Here is a 19,479-nt window from a genome sequence, read left to right as displayed (position 1 = left end):
ACCGACTCCCCCTGGCTCTTCGAAAAATTATCAGGCCATTCAAGCCTTCAAGCATACAAAGCGTAGGGCCGCCTTCCCCCGGCCGGCTATCACCAGGGCTGACTTCCAGAAGGCGACCCAGCCTCAGGAACCTCCCACAAGAAAGATACGAGATAGCCGACTCCAGGAAGCCGGCCCCAAGAGGACCGACTCCCAGAAGCCGGTCATGAAGAAAGCCGACTCCCAGAAGCCGGCCATGAAGAAAGCCGGCTCCCAGGAGCCGGCCAAGACTGCACCCACTAAGACTGTACCCACATAACGGTGATAGGATGGGGCGTGGCCGCAGTACAACCCACTACCCTCGAATCCCGGAACAGGCATGGCCACAGGACGCTGTACGGGCCAGCCATCCCCCGTCCGGCGCGGCACTGTAGCCATGTTGGCCTCGATGTCACCCACGACAGGCGCCAGTACGGCCTGTGGGCGGCGGGCCCCTTTGCCAGAGAGACATCTGAAGGCGGCCCGGCCTCCTCTAGTCGGCCAGGGATGTGGACGGCTCCCAATAGCCGGCTACCACCCTCCCTCGAAGCATGTGCCCCATTAAGGAGACAAGACGAGGTAAGGCTACAGTGAGAGCTCGCAAGGCGGTGACACTGTAGCCACGCTTACCTCGACAAAGCCCTCATCATCAGAGGCAAGGCGACAGTAACCAGCCGCCGACAAAGCCCCCAAGCGGTGGGGCCGGCCTGCCGGCCAAGAGGCCGGCAGTCGGCGGGCCCCAATGACCGGCGGAGAAGCCGACGAGCATAGACACTGACGGCTGGGACCCGTGCCCAGCCGGATTACCATTGTACCCCTGGGGGGTAGGCGTATATAAACTCCCCGGGGCACCCATGCAAAGGGTGGATCTCATAGAGTTTCAGACACCACATAGAGAGAAAAGGAGAGCTAGCCTTGCCCTTCTTCTTCCTCTAGCCAAACAACTCAAGGAGCACTTGTAGCTACTTGTACTGATCTAGTGATCATGCGGAGACCCCGCAGAGCAGGACTAGGGGTGTTATCTCCATGGAGAGCCCCGAACCTGGGTAAGATCCGCCGGCGTGCATGTCTTCGCCTCATCCCGTTTCCAGGCACCGGTGATGTTTTACTGGCTCCCACAATGATAAGCCACCCGTTGGCATATGTCGCACCTACCACCCGACATTTGGCGCCAACCATGGGGCCAGGTGCACCGTCGTCCGGAGACCTGTTCTGGACGGGAACCCTTTTTCTCCCCCGCGAGCGCAGCCAGCCTGCTACGCCCGACGGCGCTTGCCCCCACGCGCTGCAGGGCGTCGACGACGCCTGCGCGGCAAGCTGCCTCACCGATCTTCTTGGCGAGACTCGCATCTCCGACGCGCCCGCGTCCGACGCGGGCACGGACTACCCTGAGAGCCGCCTCGTCAGCCTCCTCGACCAGCTTCACGTCTCCAGCGAGCTTGTTGTAGACTTGGAGTCGGTCGGCTCCACCGACCCGATGCTTGTTGACTCCGACACGGCATCATTCGACGCCTACCCCTCAGACGTGGTAGTCTTCGACGACCCTCTCCCTCGAGCTGACAGCGGCAGCAACGCTGTCACTGAGGTGCTGGTCATCAGCCATGTCGCCGACTCGGGCGAGAACGCCCACGACACCCTACAAGCGGCGATACATGACTTGTCCGTCCCCATCCCGGCCGATGCCGACGCCGAGACCCTGGAGGCACGCCGCCTCGCCCTCATCGCGGAGGGTCAGAAGATAGCCTCGATGAGATGCCTCACCGAGGCCCACCAGCGCGAAGTCGACCGCGCCGCTTTTGGTACGCCGCCTCACGGCGGGCCGAGCCGAGCCGGCCCCGTCAAGAAGCGCGGCGCGGCCATCGCCAGCATGCTGGGGGTAGACCGCCCCGTCTACGCCACAGCTCTCAAAAATCTGCGAGCCGCTCAGGCGGCCGCAGAAGAGCTGAACGGGCTGGGGGCTGATGACCTCCCCTACATGACAAGGCGCATCCAGCAGCTGATCGATGCGGCCGCAGAACGGTATGAAGCCGGCGCCCGCGCTGAGAGTCCTCCCCCACGCCGAGAGCATGCCGCGACATCCCGGTCACCGACTGCGAGCGGCTCCCGTGCAAGGAAAGACAAGGAGCCGGCTGCTAGCCGCAGCCGGACTCGAATCACCATCAAGCGCGACGTGGAAGGCCGCCGTCGAGCAGTGGAGCGCCAAGGCAACCTGCCTCCTCCCCCGCCTCATGGAGAGAGATGTCCCACCCCGCCGCCTGTCACGCATCCGACTCTCGGTGGCCGGCTAGGCCGCCGCGAGGGAGTCGGCGAGAACAACGCCCGCCACCTGATCGACCGCCTAGCTCAATCCCTGGCGCTAGAAGAAGAAGACGATGTCGGCCCGCCATGCTTTGGCCCCCGCATCCGCGACGAGCCCTTCCCCAAAGAGTTCTCGCTCCCCAGAGACACGCCCAAGTACAACGACCCTGTGAAGCCGGAAGATTGGCTCATCGACTACTCTACCGCTGTCAGCATAGCGAACGCCAACAGGCGCGTAGCCGTGTAGTACGTCCCTCTCATGCTGCAAGGCACGGCACGCACCTGGCTCAATAGCCTCAAGCCCTACAGCGTCAACAGCTGGCTGGACTTCACGGAAGTCTTCGTCCGCAACTTCACCAGCACGTACAAGCGGCCTCCCAAGCCCTGCCAGCTCTCCCTATGCGTCCAAGGGCCCAGCGAGTCGACCCGCGACTACCTCACGGGTGGGCCGAGCTCCGCAACTCCTGTGAGGGGGTGCACGAGGTTCAAGCTATTGAGTACTTCACCGCCGGGTGCCGAGAGGGCACCCTCCTCAAGCACCGACTCCTCTGCGACGAGCCGGCTACCCTCGACGAGCTGCTGGTCATTGCAGACAAGTACGCCACAGCCGACTCCTCGATGAAGACCGAGCTCCAAGTGGACGCCTCTGGGAAGGTGCTCGCTCCGGCTCCTAAGACGTCGGCTGGCGACTCCAATCGACGCCCCTACCAGAATGACCACAAGCGCAAGGCCCCTATGCCGCCTTCCACCAGTCGGCAGGTGGCCACAGTCGAAGATGAGTAGCCCGAAGAACGGCCCGCTCCCAAGAAGAAGGGCGGCAGGCCGGCTTAGCAGCCGGCCTTCTCCTACGAGCAGACTCTCGATGCCCCCTGCAAGTTCCACAGCGGCGCGAAGCCGTGCAACCACACGACCCGAAAGTGCCACTGGCTCACCCGGATCTCCAAGGGCGAGGGGCTGGTGCCGCCTCCGCCTCCCGGCCCGCCGCCTCCAGCCCCCCAGCAGCCGGCTGCCCGACCAGCAGTCGGAGCCATTCAAGATGAGTTCCCTGATGAGCACGCCGCCTACGTCGTCTTCACGAGCCAGGTTGAAGACAAGCGCAGCCGGCGCCGACAGCACCAAGAGGTCAACGCAGTCGCCTCCAGCAACCCCGAGTTCATGCATTGGTCCGAAAGGCCTATCAACTGGAGCCGGGCCGATCACCCAGAGGTGATGCCGTCCCCTGGCTCCTACGCATTGGTGTTGGATGTCACCCTCGCAACGGAGAGGCGGGCTGCCCGATTCTCCCGCGTTCTGATTGATGGTGGAAGCAGTATCAACATACCGTACCGCGACACCTTGGAGAAGTTGAACCTCAAGGTGAAGCAGCTCATGCCAAGCCGGACCGTGTTCCATGGAATCGTACCCGGCCTGTCCTGTTCCCCGATCGGCAAGATCAAGATGGATGTTCTCTTCGGGGACAAGGATCACTTTCGCCGAGAAGGAATCTGGTTCGAGGTAGTGGATCTGGAAAGCCCTTACCACGCCTTACTTGGCCGACCTGCTCTGGCCAAGTTCATGGCTGTGCCCCACTACGCCTACCTGACGATGAAGATGCCGAGCTCGAAGGGGATCATCACCGTAGCCGACGACTACAAGAAGTCCATCGAGTGCGCTGCTGCCAGCAGCCGGCTGGCCGAGTCCCTCGTAGTGGCAGAAGAGAAGAAGATGCTGGAGCGAGTTGTGGCCATGGCCGGCATGCAGCCGGCCTTGTCCCTCAACCCCAAGGAATATGATGCGCAGGGCTCCTTCCAGCCGGCCAAGGAGACGAAGAAGATACCTCTGGACCCGGAGAACCCGGAGAGGTTTGCAGTCATTGGTGCAAACCTGGACAGTAAATAGGAAGGCGAGCTCGTCGACTTCCTCCGTGAGAATCGAGACATCTTTGCATGGTCCCCAAAGGACATGCCGGGTGTTCTGAAGGATTTCGCCGAGCACAAGTTACACGTCCGAGCCGACGCGAAGCCGGTCAAGCAGCCTCTCCGCCGACTGTCAGAAGAGAAGAGAAGAACCGTAGGAGAAGAGATAGCCCGGCTCCTTGCAGCCGGCTTTATTATGGAAGTGTTTTTCCCAGAGTGGCTTGCCAACCCAGTCTTGGTGTATGTGTATAGACTACTCTAGCCTCAACAAGGCCTGCCCCAAAGATCCGTTTGCTCTACCACGATTGATCAAGTAATAGACTCCACAGCCGGATGCGAGCTGTTGAGTTTCTTGGATGCCTACTTAGGATATCACCAGATTAAGTTGGACCCAGCAGACCGCCTGAAGACCGCCTTCATCACACCATTCGGAGCTTTCTGTTACTTGACTATGACATTCGGCTTGAGGAATGCCGGTGCCACTTTTCAGCGTTGCCTGCAGAAATGCCTTCTCAAGCAACTCGGCAGAAATGCCCACGTCTACGTAGACGACATTGTGGTGAAGACAGAAAAGCGTGGCACCCTGCTTGAAGACCTCAAAGAAACATTTGCCAACTTGCGCCGATTCCAGATCAAGCTCAACCCCGAGAAATGCGTGTTCGGAGTACCAGCCGGCCAGCTTCTAGGCTTTCTGGTCTCCGAACGCGGCATTGAGTGCAACCCTGTGAAGATCAAGGCCATTGAGAGAATGGAGATTCCCACCAAGTTGCGAGACGTACAGAAGTTCACTGGGTGCCTGGCCTCCCTAAACCGCTTTATCAGCCGGCTAGGAGAGAAGGCTCTCCCCCTGTACCGACTCATGAAGAAATCCACTCATTTCGAGTGGAATGACCAAGCAGACCAAGCCTTCCATGATTTGAAAAAGATGCTGACCACTCCACCTGTCCTGGCGACGCCGACTGAGAAGGAGCCCATGCTCCTCTACATTGCCGCAACTAGCCGAGTGGTCAGTACAGTCGTCGTGGTCCAGCGCCCAGAAGAAGGCCGAGCCCAGCTAGTCCAGAGGCCGGTATATTATCTAAGCGAAGTACTGTCCAGCTCAAAACAAAACTACCCACACTACCAGAAGATGTGCTATGGAGTGTACTTCGGCGCCAAGAAGCCGAAGCCCTACTTTCAAGTGCATCCCATCACGGTCGTATGCACCGCCCCGCTTGCCGAGATCATAGGCAGCCGGGATGCATCCGGCCGGGTGGCTAAATGGGCCATTGAGCTGGCGCCTTACACAATCTTCTACCAGCCCCGCACCGCCATCAAGTCCCAAGCATTGGCCGACTTCCTCGTCGACTGGGCCGAGACCCAGTACCTACCACCGGCTCCTGACTCTACTCATTGGCGGATGCACTTCGACGGGTCCAAGATGCGCAGCAGCTTGGGAGCCGGCATCGTCCTCACCTCTCCCAAAGGCGACAAGCTCAGATACACGCTGCAAATCCACTTTGCCGCCTCCAACAACGTGGCTGAATACAAGGCGCTCATACACGGGCTCCGGCTAGCCAAAGAGCTCGGCATACGCCGGATCTGTGTTATGGCGACTCAAACTTGGTGGTCCAGCAGTCATCTGGCGACTGGGACGCCAAGGATGCAAACATGGCGAGCTATCAATTCCTCGTCCAGCAGATCAGAGGTTCTTCGAAGGGTGCGAGTTCCTTCACGTGCCACGAGCCGACAACAACCAAGCAGATGCCCTGGCACGGATCGGCTCCACCCGACAGGCTATACCAACCGGTGTCTCTCTCTCTCTCCAGCGCCTCCTCAAACCATCTATCAAGCCGTCTCCAGAGTCGGACTCTATCTTCGTACCGCCCGCCCCCGATGCAGCCGGATCCGACTAGAGGAACCCAGCAGGCGGCTCGGGGACTTCGACAAGCGGCCCGGGGACTGCCGTAGTCGCACCCGGCTTGGGGACTTCAGAACCCGGCCCAGGGACTGCAGCAGTCGGCCCGGGGACTGCAGCGACACAAGAAGCGGTGGCCGACTCGAACTCTCCACCATCCAACCCACCCACCCGAGTTACAGTGGCCGTACTAACAGTAGAAGAAGTCACAGCCCCATCATGGGCCCAGCCCATCCTCAACTTCCTAGTCAACAGAGAGCTGCCGACTGATGAGATCTCGGCAAGACTAGTGCAACGCCGAGCCGGAGCATATGCAATAATAAACAGAGAACTTGTCAAGCGCAGCGTCACTGGGGTCTTCCAGCGCTGCGTCGAGCCAGAAAAGGGTGTAGCAATCCTCAAGGATATCCACCAAGGCAAATGCGGCCACCACGCAGCCTCAAGATCACTTGTGGCCAAAGCCTTCCGCCACGGTTTTTTCTGGCCGACTGCTTTGGAAGATGCCAAAGAGATAGTCAAATGCTGCAAAGGATGCCAAGTCTTCAGTTCCAAGCAACACCTGCCGGCTTCCGCACTCAAGAGCATCCCCCTCACCTGGCCCTTTGCCGTCTGGGGGCTGGACATGGTGGGCCCATTCAAGACAGCCCGCGGCGGCTTGACACATCTGCTTGTCGCCGTGGACAAATTTACCAAGTGGATCAAAGCGAAGCCGATCAAGAAGTTGAATGGGCCGACTGCCGTGACATTTATTGCCGACATCACTACTCGGTATGGCGTGCCACACAGCATCATCACCGACAACGGCACAAACTTTGCCAAGGGAGCACTGGCACGTTTCTGCGCGACACAGGGCATCCGACTGGACTTAGCGTCCATTGCCCACCCGCAGTCAAACGGCCAGGTCGAGCGAGCAAACAGACTCATCCTCTCTGGCATCAAGCCCCGACTGGTCGTACCACTTGAGCGATCGGCTGGCTGCTGGCTCGATGAGCTGCCGGCTGTCCTCTGGAGTCTGCGTACTACCCCAAACAAGTCAACCGGCTTCACTCCGTTCTTCCTTGTATATGGTGCCGAGGCTGTCATCCCAACTGACATCGAGTTCGACTCGCCTCGGGTCACCATGTACACGGAGGAGGAGGCCAAGGAAGCGCGAGAAGACGGCGTCGACCTGCTGGAAGAAGGCTGGCTGTTAGCACCCAGCCGGTCTGCCATCTACCAGCAGGGTTTGCGCTGTTACCACCACCGGAAGGTCAGGCCAAGATCCTTTCAAGAAGGCGATCTTGTGCTCCGGCTGATCCAGCGAACAGCCGGCCAGCACAAGCTCTCGGCCCCTTGGGAAGGCCCTTTCGTCATCAGCAAGGCCCTAGGCAACGACTCCTACTACCTGATCGATGCACAAAAGCCGAGGGCACGCAAGAGGGATGATGCCGGCAAGGAGTCAGAAAGACGATGGAACGCCAATCTCCTGAGAAGATTTTACAGTTAAAAGCAGTATGTATCATGCTACCTTTTTGTATTAAATACAAGACAATAGGCCCCCCGAGGCGCACTCGAGGACTGCCCTCCTTTATCTATGAATGACAAGTGTCATACTCGTGAATGTATTATTACATTTGATTTTCTGTCCGGCACCGGGTTCGACTAGTCGGCCCGGGGACCGGCCGCCTTAAGTTATATTAAAAGTTCTACCCGAAGTCAGACAAGCAGTGTGCCAGCACCCGAGCCCTCTCTCGTTGAAAGTCGCAGCTCGAAGAACCGACTGTCCGACTGGCAAGAGCCAAAGGCAGAGAGGATGCCCACACGAAAAACGGCTAAGGACTAACGAACTTATATAACGCAAAGACGGCCTCCAACCACGCCTACCGGCTGTCAAAACAGCCGGCTGGCCGGCCTCCCAGTCACTTCGCTATAATCCAACAAAGCTAGAGTACTTGCCCTCCCAACTGGCCAAGCACTTCTCCAGCCACAGATTGCAGAGCAACTATCCGGCTGGGAAGGCGGCAACCAAGGGAGGGCGGCAAAGGAAACAACCAAAGGATGAAAAGCAAAGACCAAGGGAAAGCCAAATGCATGCATAATTATATTTACACATAAGGCCCTTAACAGGCCGGCAGTCAATATAGTTCGAATACACCCCCAGTGGGTGGAATTGTGCAAACTTAACAAAATACTGTTCCAAGAGTGATAAAACAGGAAAGTAGAGGCAACAGACTAGACTAAGGGCGCAGCAGGGGAGCCGGGCTGGTCGGTGGAGACGGCGCCGCTGGCTGGAGGAGTGGCCGGCTGGCGGGTCTCGACTTGATCATCGCCGGCTGCAAGCGGTGCACCCGCGCGTGCCTTGTTGCTGGAGGCACGGTCAAGCTGAGGCTGACCGGCCGCTCCACCATCTGGCGCGGCGTCTTCACCCTCCTCCTCCTCCTCCTCGCCCTCCTCGCTCGAGTCGATCTCCTCCGCCGAGTCCTCGCCATCTGCCGGGTTCAGCCCGAACCACTCCTCCGGCTGGGCAACGTCGTTGTCATCCACGTCAGGAGCGAAGGCGCTGGTGTCGGTGTAGTCGGCAATCGCTGAAGCCCGCTGGATGATACCCGGCCGCGCCGGCTCCAGCTCCGTGTCGGCCTCCTGCCGCCAGGTGGCCAGCTGGTCTAGACTCAGCTCGGGATACCAGGCCTTGGCGAACTCCAGCGCCTGCCTGGCGCCGGACCGAGCCGCAGAAGCCTTCCAGGCCTCGAAGCGGCCGACCGCCACCTCCAGCCAGTCGGCAGTCCGATTGGGGGTGCGGGGAATCACCTCACCAGGCCAGAGAGCGGCCAACACCTGCGCCCCAACACGCTGAAGCCGGCGGAGCATGCGGTGAGCCGGCTGGAGGCGGGCTTGAATCGCCAAGAGCTGCTCCTCCAGTGACCGGCGAGCGTTCGGCGCGATCTCGGCGCCAGCCTGCCTTCATGCCTCGCGGTGGGCCTCGACGACCTGGTTGGCGGCAGTAGAGTAGCCAGGGAAGTACTCTGCGCAAGAAAGAAAGAGAAAGAAGAGAAAAACACCAAGTCAGAAAATGAACCAAACAGCAAGCGGCAAGCAAGGACGAAGAAGAAGGCGGCCTACCGTCAACCAAGTCTTCGATCTGGCCATAGCCGTTGATCAGCGACTGCCTCGCTTCGGCCCAGCTGGCCACCTCTGTCTCATATTCGGCTTGGAGGGCGGCCTCGCTGTCCTGCACCGCCTTCAAGGCCGCCTTGTGGCTCTTGTCCTGGTCGGCCAACCTCTTGGCTAGGCGGTCACGCTCCTGTGCCAAGGCGTCAAACTCGGCCTCCTTAGCATGGAGGGCGGCGTGAGCCCCGTCCAGCTGCTCCCTCAGACTGGCGTTGGCCACTGCAGGGATGGCAGAAAAGAAAGAAGCAATAAGGAAGAAGTCGTCAAGGAAGATCCGATCCGACTGCTCAGCAGTCGGCCCGAATCTCGGGGACTACACCCAGTGGGTGCGCTGACGCGCCCCCACATGAGATAAAAGATGAAGCACTTACCCCGGCTCTCAGATAGGTCAGCATTTTTCTGGGTCAGCTCCCGAGCCTGGGAGTTGAAGGCAGCCGCGCGGAGGTTGTGGTACTCCTGCAAGACAGGCAGAGGAGCGAATGAGAACAAGATAGCAAAAACAAAGCCCGCTAAGAAGTTCGAAGCCGCCTGCTCAGCCGCCGACTCGGAACTCGGGGACTACACCCAATGGGTGCGCTGACGCGCCCCCACGGAAGAAACCAAGATCAAAAAGAAAAATAAGAAGACTAACCCGAATGGCCGCCCGCGTCGCAAGGAACTCGTCATTATATTTCCTCAGCGCCGCAGCCTGGGACTGAAGCCGGTTCCGGACGTCCTGCGCTGCCACGTTCACCACAGCCGTCCCTCCACCCGGCGTCCACCCCGAGCTGGCGCTGACCGCCTCCATGTCCTGGGCCGACGAGCTGGAGCCCGCGGCCTTCTGCGGCTCCGATGCGGCCTTCCCCGTGCGCTGGCGCGATGGCGACTGGACCACCAGATCCGTCCTCGTGTGTCAGGACCCCGATTCTAAGTCACACCGATCTAGCCTGTAACACCTCATATCACTTTCCGGCCTCACGCACGGTATTCCCACGGGTGTCGCCTTACCATGGCCCGGGACCGTTTGCGCCTTTTGGCTCACGTATATGATAATGTCGCTAGCATCCATATGATAGAGAACCCGGGCCGACATGACTAGTCGTGAACCCAAAGTGGCACTAACTTACGGGGACAGGCATACGTGAATCAACATCGAGCATGTCGGTCAGCAGCGTGCGAATCCGGGCTGTAGCACTGGGCTAACAGGACTCTGGGAACCCGGGCTGTAGCAGGCTAGGCAGGACTCCGGATGTCACCGCGTGAAATTTCCCCGAAGGGACAGACACGGGAACGAAGTGAATCACATGCCGGCCAGTCAAGTGTTCCGGAGCAGTAGTGCTGGGCTAGCAGGACTCCGGTGAACCGGGCTGTAGCGGACTACTATGGCTCATGGAAGCACAAGACTACATTTCCCCATAAGAGAGGCTACCAAGGATAAACAACTAGGTTGTCGGATCCCACACATACCAAGCATTTCAATCATACACACAATATGCTCGATATGTGTAAATACAACATGGCATCACAACATAACTCTACGACTCAAGTATTTATTCATTAGGCTCCGAGGAGCGAGATATTACAAACATAGGTCTCATGACCCAACATTCAGAGCATACAAGTCAAACACATGCGGAAGCTTAACATGTCTGAGTACAGACATCTACAAATGAAAAAGGCTGAGAAGCCTGACTATCTACCAGATCCTGCCGAGGGCACAAGATCGTAGCTGAGGTATCAAGCTAAACGTCGAAGTCCACACGGAACTACTAGCGAGACTGACGTCTCTCTGCAAAACATAAAATAAGCAAACGTGAGTACAAATGTACCCAGCAAGACTTACATCAGAACTATCTACATATGCATCGGTATCAACAAAGGGGGTGGTGGAGTTTAACTGCAGCAAGCCAGCTTTGACTCAGTGGCTATCCTGAACTACGACTGCAAGTAACTCTTTTGAGGTGGCGCACACGAGTCCACATATTCACCATATCAATACTCCACTATGGATCCGCTCCCGTCTCCCTACGAGAACGCCATCCATAGCACTCACGCTTATCTTGCGCATTTTAGAGTATCCACTTTCACTTCTCTATGAACTGTACAGGCAACCCAGAAGTCCTTTACCGCGGATACGGCTATTCGAATAGATGATGTTAACCCTGCAGGGGTGTACTTCTTCACACACGCTCTCGCCACTTACCACCATGTACACGTCGTGTATCTCGGCAACCTTCAAGCGGAAGCCTGGCGAGGGAGTCGGCCACGACCTGACTAACCACACAAGTCTCTAATCCAGGTTTATCGCCTATTCGGGTTCCATCCGCAAGGAGATCCGGCCGGGGTGTCGCTCACGGCCCCAAACGATGTGTACAGGGTTCCAAGCCCACCAAACGGGCGGCGCTTGCTATACCCGGCCACGGTGCCTAGTCTGTCCCAAGCCCACCTGTACCGGGTGCCACTTGGTAGACTACTAACACTACCTACAAACACCAGAAACTAGTTGCAACTCCTGGACAGAGATCATGTTGATTAATAAGTCGAGAGGGGCACTTAAGCATTCCAATGCGTGGTAGTAGTTGTTCATGGATCACAAACACAGAACTCAGTTCCTGATGACGGTTTCAATGAGACAACCCACCATGTACTCCTACGTGGCCTCTCACCGCTACCTTTACCAAATCGTGTTCACACATTTAGCTCTCAACATTAGGACATGTTCACCACTTTCCAATTCATCCCCGATGAATCAGACCTGACACAACTCTAAGCAATAGCAGGCATGACAAACAAGCATGAATGAGTAGGCACATCAGGGCTCAAACAACTCCTACTCATGCTAGTGGGTTTCATCTATTTACTGTGGCAATGATAGGTCATGCAGGGGAAAGGGGTTCAACTACCGCAGCAAGTAACAGATGAAACGTTGTTGTCCTAATGCAGTAAAAGAGAGCAAGAGCGAGAGAGTGGGGTTGTATTGGAATGAACAAGGGGGTTTTGCTTGACTGATGGAGTGGTAGTAGGATACTGCCCTTCAGTCGGATAATCGTGAATAACATTGGAGGCAGAACCTACCATGAAGAATACATCGAAGCACAATCAACACCAAGCATGTGCAACAATATGATGCATGCATGAGACATGGCAAAATGAATGTATTGGGCTAATGCAACTAAGACCAGATGGGTTTGGACCATTTTGAATCAAAGATTCAAATTCCAAGCTCATAAGTGGCTCTTATTAGTGCTTTGTCTAGTTCTGTACTAAACAGCAGGTTAATGTGCTTAAACATGCATCAAACCAGTGCAGATGGAGAGATTGGATTTTTCTGATCATTTTTCATATATAAATCTTTTCATTCTGAGCTATAGATTATTTTCTATGATTTTTTGAAGTTTGTGGTATTTTCTGGAATTTCCTGTATAAAAATAATTCCAGTAACTAAATTATTGCGTCAGCATTGCGTCAGGGTGACGTCAGCTGGTCAGCGGGGTCGTCCAGGTCAAACCTGACGTGTGGGGTCCACATGTCAGTGTCACTGTTAGTAAACTAACTAATTTAGAATTAATTAAAAGTTAATCCAGGTTAATTAGCAGGCGGGCCCCACTTGTCATTGACCCAGGGGAGGTCAAACCCCTGGTCAACTGGGCTGACACGCCGGCGTTTGGCCGCCGGCGAGGCCAGACGCGGCGGTGGGGTGCGGGATCCGTGCTCCGGCGACCAAATGGGCGGCGGAGAGCATCTACACGCAGCTGGGAATGAGCCGCATCGATTGGTGGTGGTGGTGGAGCTCGGGGTCGCCGGAATCGACGCCGGCGACGAGCTGTGCGGCTGCCGGGGTACGGGTGTAGTCGAACCCGTCGCTCGAGAGCACGGGGAGGGGCGTGCGATGGTGCTACGGGCTCCTGGAGATGCGGTGAAGCTAACGGCCATGGTGGTGCGACCATTGGATGGCCGGAGCCTCGTCGGCGACGAGCTCGGCGGCGGCGCGTGCGGGTGAGCTATGTGCAGTTGCTACGGAGCTCGAGAGCGAGAACGAGAAGGGGGAGAAGGTAGCGGAGCTCACTGCGGTCACGTAGAAGCAAACGGCGCGGTCGGGGACGGGCTGATGACGTCGGGAGGTCGCCGGCGATCTCGGAGCAGAGGCAGTGAAGTCGAGGGTGCAGGGGGCGATGCAGGCCGTTCGGCGTTGCCTGACTCGGCTGAGAGGACGAGGGCGTCGAGACGGAGCTGCTGGACAGCACGGGAAGGCGAGGGGAGCACGGTGGCTGCGAGGTTCACGCCAGCGCGAGCTCGGCAGCGTCGGCCATGGCGGAGGCGAGGCGAGGGAGAGGTGCAGGGGGCGAATGGGGGTGTCGGGGCGGTTGAGCGGGCGACAGAGGTCGACCAGCGCGTCCAGCGGCGCGGGCGGCAAGCAGGTGGTGGCTGGGGCGCGTGCCGGCGTGCGGCGAACACACGCCTCGCGTCCTTCTGGCGCGGGGTGGGAGACGACTGGCAGATGGGCCTGGTGGGCTGCTACAGTGCCAGGCCGGCCAGGTAAGCGCCAGGTATTCTCTCTCTCTCTTTTTGTTAATGTTTTCTATTTTTCTGTAACTTCGGGGCTTTATTAAAAATACCAAAAAGTTTTCAAAAATCCTGAAAACTAATTGTGGGCCTTGTTTGGATTTTTCCTAACAGCCCTCACTTAAGTTCAGAATTAATTGAGCACTTAAAATAATACACAACATTTAAATGCCCAATTGCAAATAGCATATGATTTAAATCAGAGCCCAAATATGTCATGGAAAAATGTGCATCACCTCTGGTTACTGTTTCCAGCATTTTCCAAGAATGATGAACATTGTTGAAAGCCATTTGGATTTACTGGAAATATTTTGGTTGAACCTAGTGAATTCCTTTAATGCTAGGGTTTAGGCAATCCCCATTTCAAGTTTCTTTCAAAGTTTAAACATGATGCACACATGAAGTTAGCCTAGTGCAATGTCAGAAGCTAGGGATGTGACATCGTGGCCGGCTCGCCCCCGGCCGATTGCGCAGGCGGCACGTTAGGCCGGCCGCCTTGGGTCGCCCCAGTCGGCGGGGCTGGTACCGCCTCCCTCTCCGGGACAACGACGTCGTCCTCCCTCTCCAATCCTGGCTGGTCGCCGCCGGCTTCCTTTGGCGGGGGCTCTGGGCCTCAAGCGCCGCGACGCGCAGAGGGGTGACGAGCAAGGCCCCCTCTGCTGTTGCCGCGGCCGCAACCTCCGCTTGGGCCTTGGCCGCTGCGTCGGAGCGCGCCTTCGCCGCCTCCTCCTCCTGTGCCGCCTTGGCGGCAGCCGCCCTCAACTCCTCCGCCTCCCACTCCTCCCGCGCCCCCCGCGCGTTTCGCTCCGTCGCCGCCTGAAGCTCGACGCGGGGGTCCACGCGGCGGGTGCTCCCAGATCCTCCCGGCTATCCAACAACGGAGGCGGCAGCAACCCGCTCGAGCGAAAGCGGAGCCCTGATTTTTTGAAGAAAAGGGCAAAGATTCAGAAATCACCAAGAAAAGAAGAAAAAATGTACAAAGGAATATACACTTACGCCGACACCGTCTGTGGCTGCTTCACCACCTTGCGGAAGCGGGCCGCCTTCGCGGCCGCCTCATCCCGCCTGGTCACCGCCGCCCCGCCCTTGGGCTTCTTCGGCCGACTGCCGAACAAGCCGGACACGGCACGGCGCTTCTGCCCGCCGCCCCGAGCAGGCGGCGCGGCAAAGGAACCTGCGCCGTGGCTGGACGCCGGCTGGCGGCGTGGGATGATTTCCGCCTCGTTGTCATCTGGCCAGTCATCGAAGCTGGCTCCAACCCTGGAGCCGCCTGCCTCGCCGCCGGCTTCGCCGCCACCTGCCTTGGTGTTTTCATCCATGGCAGCCGCCCCCAAGTCGTGGTCCTCCAGGTCATGCTCCGCCCGGTCGGGGAGGAATCGGTGCTCCGCCTCCGACCCAGCTGCAGGTTGAAGGAGAGGGCTCTACCGAGACGTGCCGACTGGTCAGAGTCGGCCAAAAGGAACTCGACGACAAAACTAAGAGAAGAAAGGGAAAAAGAGAACATATCGTGGGCGGCGGATGTGCACGGGAATATGGCTCCTTGCCAAATCGCCACTCTGCGGAGAGTTTGCAGTTCGCAAGGTAATTCACCATATGGGCCACCTCGTCGTGCGGCATGTCCTTGGTGCACATCCGACTCGGCTCGAGCTGGGCGCTCATCTGACAGATCAGGTGAGGGCGGCTCTGAAGCGGAAGCACCCGGCGTGCGACGAAGGCAGCCAGCAAGTCGGACCCAGGCAGGCCCTCCGACTGGATCATCACCCGCAGTCGAGCGACGGCCACGGCTCCGGCCGGCGTCAGCGTCGCGGCCCGATAGGACCATTGGGTCCGCCTCCCAGCCGGTGGGCCGGCTACGTAAGCCGGCAAGTTGACGTAGTCGCCTTGTGGGGCGACGTTCTTCACGTAGAAATACGACTTCTGCCAGAGCTTCACCGACTGGATTAGCGTGATGACGGGGAAGGGGTTGTCGGTCGCCGGCCTCCGCATCGCGATGAAGGCGCCGCTCTGGGCCGGCATGCCCTGCATGCGGGTGCCCAGCTTGGATTGGAAGAACTCCCCCAGAGCTCGAGGGTGGGAGAACGCCAAGGAAGCCTTTGCACAAGGTGACGAAGGCGGATAGCAGCACCACCATGTTCGGAGTGAGGTGGTGCGGCTGAAGTTGATAGAATTCGAGGAAGGAGCGGAAGAAAGCGCTCGCCGGCAAGCCGATGCCACGCAGGAAATGCCAGCGGAAGACTACCCGCTCGCCTTCCTCCGGCTCCGGCGTGATCTCCTTCGCAGGCGCGAGACGGACCCGCACCTGGTCCGAGCCGGGCAACCGCCGCGTCTTGCGGAGGAACTCGATGTGGTCCATGTGGACGTTGGAGCCGTCCCAGTCCCCGCCGTACTGCATGGTGGCGAGAAGCTAGCGAGGAAGAGTGCGGCGGCGGAGAAAGCACGACCCTGCGGCGGCAAAGCTGCGGGGCGGAGTGAAGAATGGTGGGACGGCGCGACGGCGAGGTGCTGCTGCGAGGGAAAGCAGGAGGAAGAACATGCGGAGAGGAGAGGAGCGTGCGAGCGTCTGCCGCTTCCCCTCCTCCCCCTACTTATAGCCTCGTGCGGCGAAGCCGAGGAGGCGAGGCATGGGGCGGAACGTGTGATTAACTGCGCCCACTCCCCCATGTCCCGCGAATATTTCGCCCTAACGGCGTGCGGAAACTGCCGCCGGAAGACGTGCGGACGGCTTTGGGCCGCAAAGAATCCGCGCCTGGGCCTAGGCGTAGGAGTGGTGGGCCCTCGGCCTGCAGCGACGTCTTGTCGCGCGCGTGGGTTGGCAGGCTCTTTTCAGCCAAGGGACGCCACGTGGTTCGCAGGCGGCGAGCGGCCGGCCCACAGCCCGGCGCATGCGCCAACAGACTCCCGCCTTCCGACTTTAAAAATTTCGCCAAGACGGCACGCCCAACCGAAGCCGGCTCCCAGCTGCTGGCTCGTCAAGATAAGAAGCTAACCGAGCTTCTCGACCTCCTCTCAGCCTCGAAGCCCAACCAGCTTCGGGGACTACTGTCGGAGTAAATGGCCACGGGTAGCCCAACCGACTCCCCCTGGCTCTTCGAAAAATTATCAGGCCATTCAAGCATACAAAGCGTAGGGCCGCCTTCCCCCGGCCGGCTATCCCCAGGGCCGACTCCCAGAAGGCGACCCAGCCTCAGGAACCTTCCCCAAGAAAGATACGAGATAGCCGACTCCAGGAAGCCGGCCCCAAGAGGACCGACTCCAAGAAGCCGGCCATGAAGAAAGCCGACTCCCAGAAGCCGGCCATGAAGAAAGCCGGCTCCCAGGAGCCGGCCAAGACTGCACCCACTAAGACTGTACCCACATAATGGTGATAGGATGGGGCGTGGCCGCAGTACAACCCACTACCCCCGAATCCCGGAACAGGCATGGCCACAGGACGCTGTACGGGCCAGCCATCCCCCGTCCGGCGCGGCACTGTAGCCATGTTGGCCTCGATGTCACGCACGACAGGCGCCAGTACGGCCCGTGGGCGGCGGGCCCCTTTTCCAGAGAGACATCTGAAGGCGGCCCGGCCTCCTCTAGTCAGCCAGGGATGTGGCCGGCTCCCAATAGCCGGCTACCTCCCTCCCTCGAAGCATGCGCCCCATTAAGGAGACAAGACGAGGTAAGGCTACAGTGAGAGCTCGCAAGGCAGTGACACTGTAGCCACGCTTACCTCGACAAAGCCCTCGTCATCAGAGGCGAGGCGACAGTAACCAGCCGCCGACAAAGCCCCCAAGCGGTGGGGCCGGCCTGCCGGCCAAGAGGCCGGCAGCCGGCGGGACCCACCAGTCGGCGGGCCCCAATGACCGGCGGAGAAGCCGGCGAGCATAGACACTGACGGCAGGGACCCGTGCCCAGCCGGATTACCATTGTACCCCTGGGGGTAGGCCTATATAAACCCCCCGGGGCACCCATGCAAAGGGTGGATCTCATAGAGTTTCACACACCACATAGAGAGAAAAGGAGATCTAGCCTTGCCCTTCTTCTTCCTCTAGCCAAACAGCTCAAGGAGCACTTGTAGCTACTTGTACTGATCTAGTGATCAGGCGGAGACCCCGCAGAGCAGGACTAGGGGTGTTATCTCCATGGAGAGCCCCGAACCTGGGTAAGATCCGCCGGCGTGCATGTCTTCGCCTCATCCCGTTTCCAGGCACCGGCGATGTTTTACTAGCTCCCACAATGATAAGCCACCCGTTGGCATATGTCGCACCTACCACCCGACACCTTCACTCACCGGCGGTGGTTTTTGAATGGAGGAGGAGAGGAGCAGCGCTGGTTTTGGATTAGAACATGAGAGGAGCGATGCTGGTTTTGGACTGGAACAGGAGAGGAGGGGCAGCGGTTTTGAAATGGAAGAGGAGAGGAGTGGCGCTGGATTTAGATTGGAATAGGAGAGGAGCGGTGGTGGTTTAAGAGGAGAAGAGCGGAAGAGCGGCGCTGGTCTTGGAAGTATTTTTTTGTTGTTTTGCGTATTTTGGGTCAAAGTTTGACCACGTACTGTATTTGACAAGCAAAATGTGAATGCATGTCACCAAAAATTGTATCGTTTGGTTCGTATCTGAATGTACTTTCAAATTATATTACTTTTGCAACGTATAACATATATTTTATGTGCGAAAATCATGGTCAATTATGACCCAGAATAAAAGGGAGACTAGTTAATGTGGGGTCGCTTTCTTAATTGAAGGGTAAATTAATTTTGATTTTGATCCAGTCACAGCGCGCCGGCCCTCTCGTCCAATCCTAAATCGCTGCCGCACGCTCCTCTCCCTCTTCTCCATTGCAAAACCACCTCCTCTCCTCTCCATCATCTCCATTCCAAAACCACCATCTCGCCTCTCCCTCTTCTGATCTTCTCCATTACAAAACCACCTCCTCTCCTCTCCATCACCTCCATTCCAAAACCACCGTCTCGCCTCTCCCTCTTCTCTATTGCAAGACCACCGTCTCTCCTCCCATCTTCCAAAGCTAGCACCGGACCATTCAGAAGGAGATCTATGGAGAGGATGAAGCAGCGAATCAGGCAGATCGCCGGCGGCGACCAGGCAAAGTTCGCCAGCTTGAAGGAGATCCTTACTAGGTTTGACAATGAGTGGGAGATTTCGAGGACGGTGCGGGCCATGTGGCAATGTATGCAAAAGAGCGAGACGGCGGCGATGAGGGCGGCGATGTACATGTACTCCTCGACGGCAGTCACGCCGCAGTCCTCCGAGTTCATCGAGTATCTCCTCTGGGCGATGGAGAAGACAGATTCGCCCGAGGCGACAGTCAGGCGGAGGTGGTGGGCGTACAGGTCGAAGGTCGAGCACCCAGAGGATAACGAATCGATCGAGTATGGTGTGCTGTTCGTGAGGGTGCAGAGCCAGCCGGAGCCACAGGAGTATTCATTCTCCCACCGTAAGAGGAGGCCGGATGGCGCGACGTGGCTTCCCCGCCGTTCTCCACGGTTCCCTCGACGCTCGCCTCGTTTCAATGGTGGCGATAGGGTTTAAGGTAAGCTTCGCACTAACCTAATCTTCCACCTGCTCATGCTTACAATCAGTGTGACAGCTAATGAAAATCATGCTTACAATTAGTCTCCGAGTACTATGCCAATCACCCTAAAATAGCTCTGGACCTTTGGGTCAAAGTTGTGACACAGTGTAC

This window comes from Triticum aestivum, chromosome 6D (genome assembly GCF_018294505.1).
Source record: "Triticum aestivum cultivar Chinese Spring chromosome 6D, IWGSC CS RefSeq v2.1, whole genome shotgun sequence".
Classification (NCBI taxonomy): Eukaryota; Viridiplantae; Streptophyta; class Magnoliopsida; order Poales; family Poaceae; genus Triticum; species Triticum aestivum.
Note: the sequence above shows the minus strand (reverse complement) of the source record.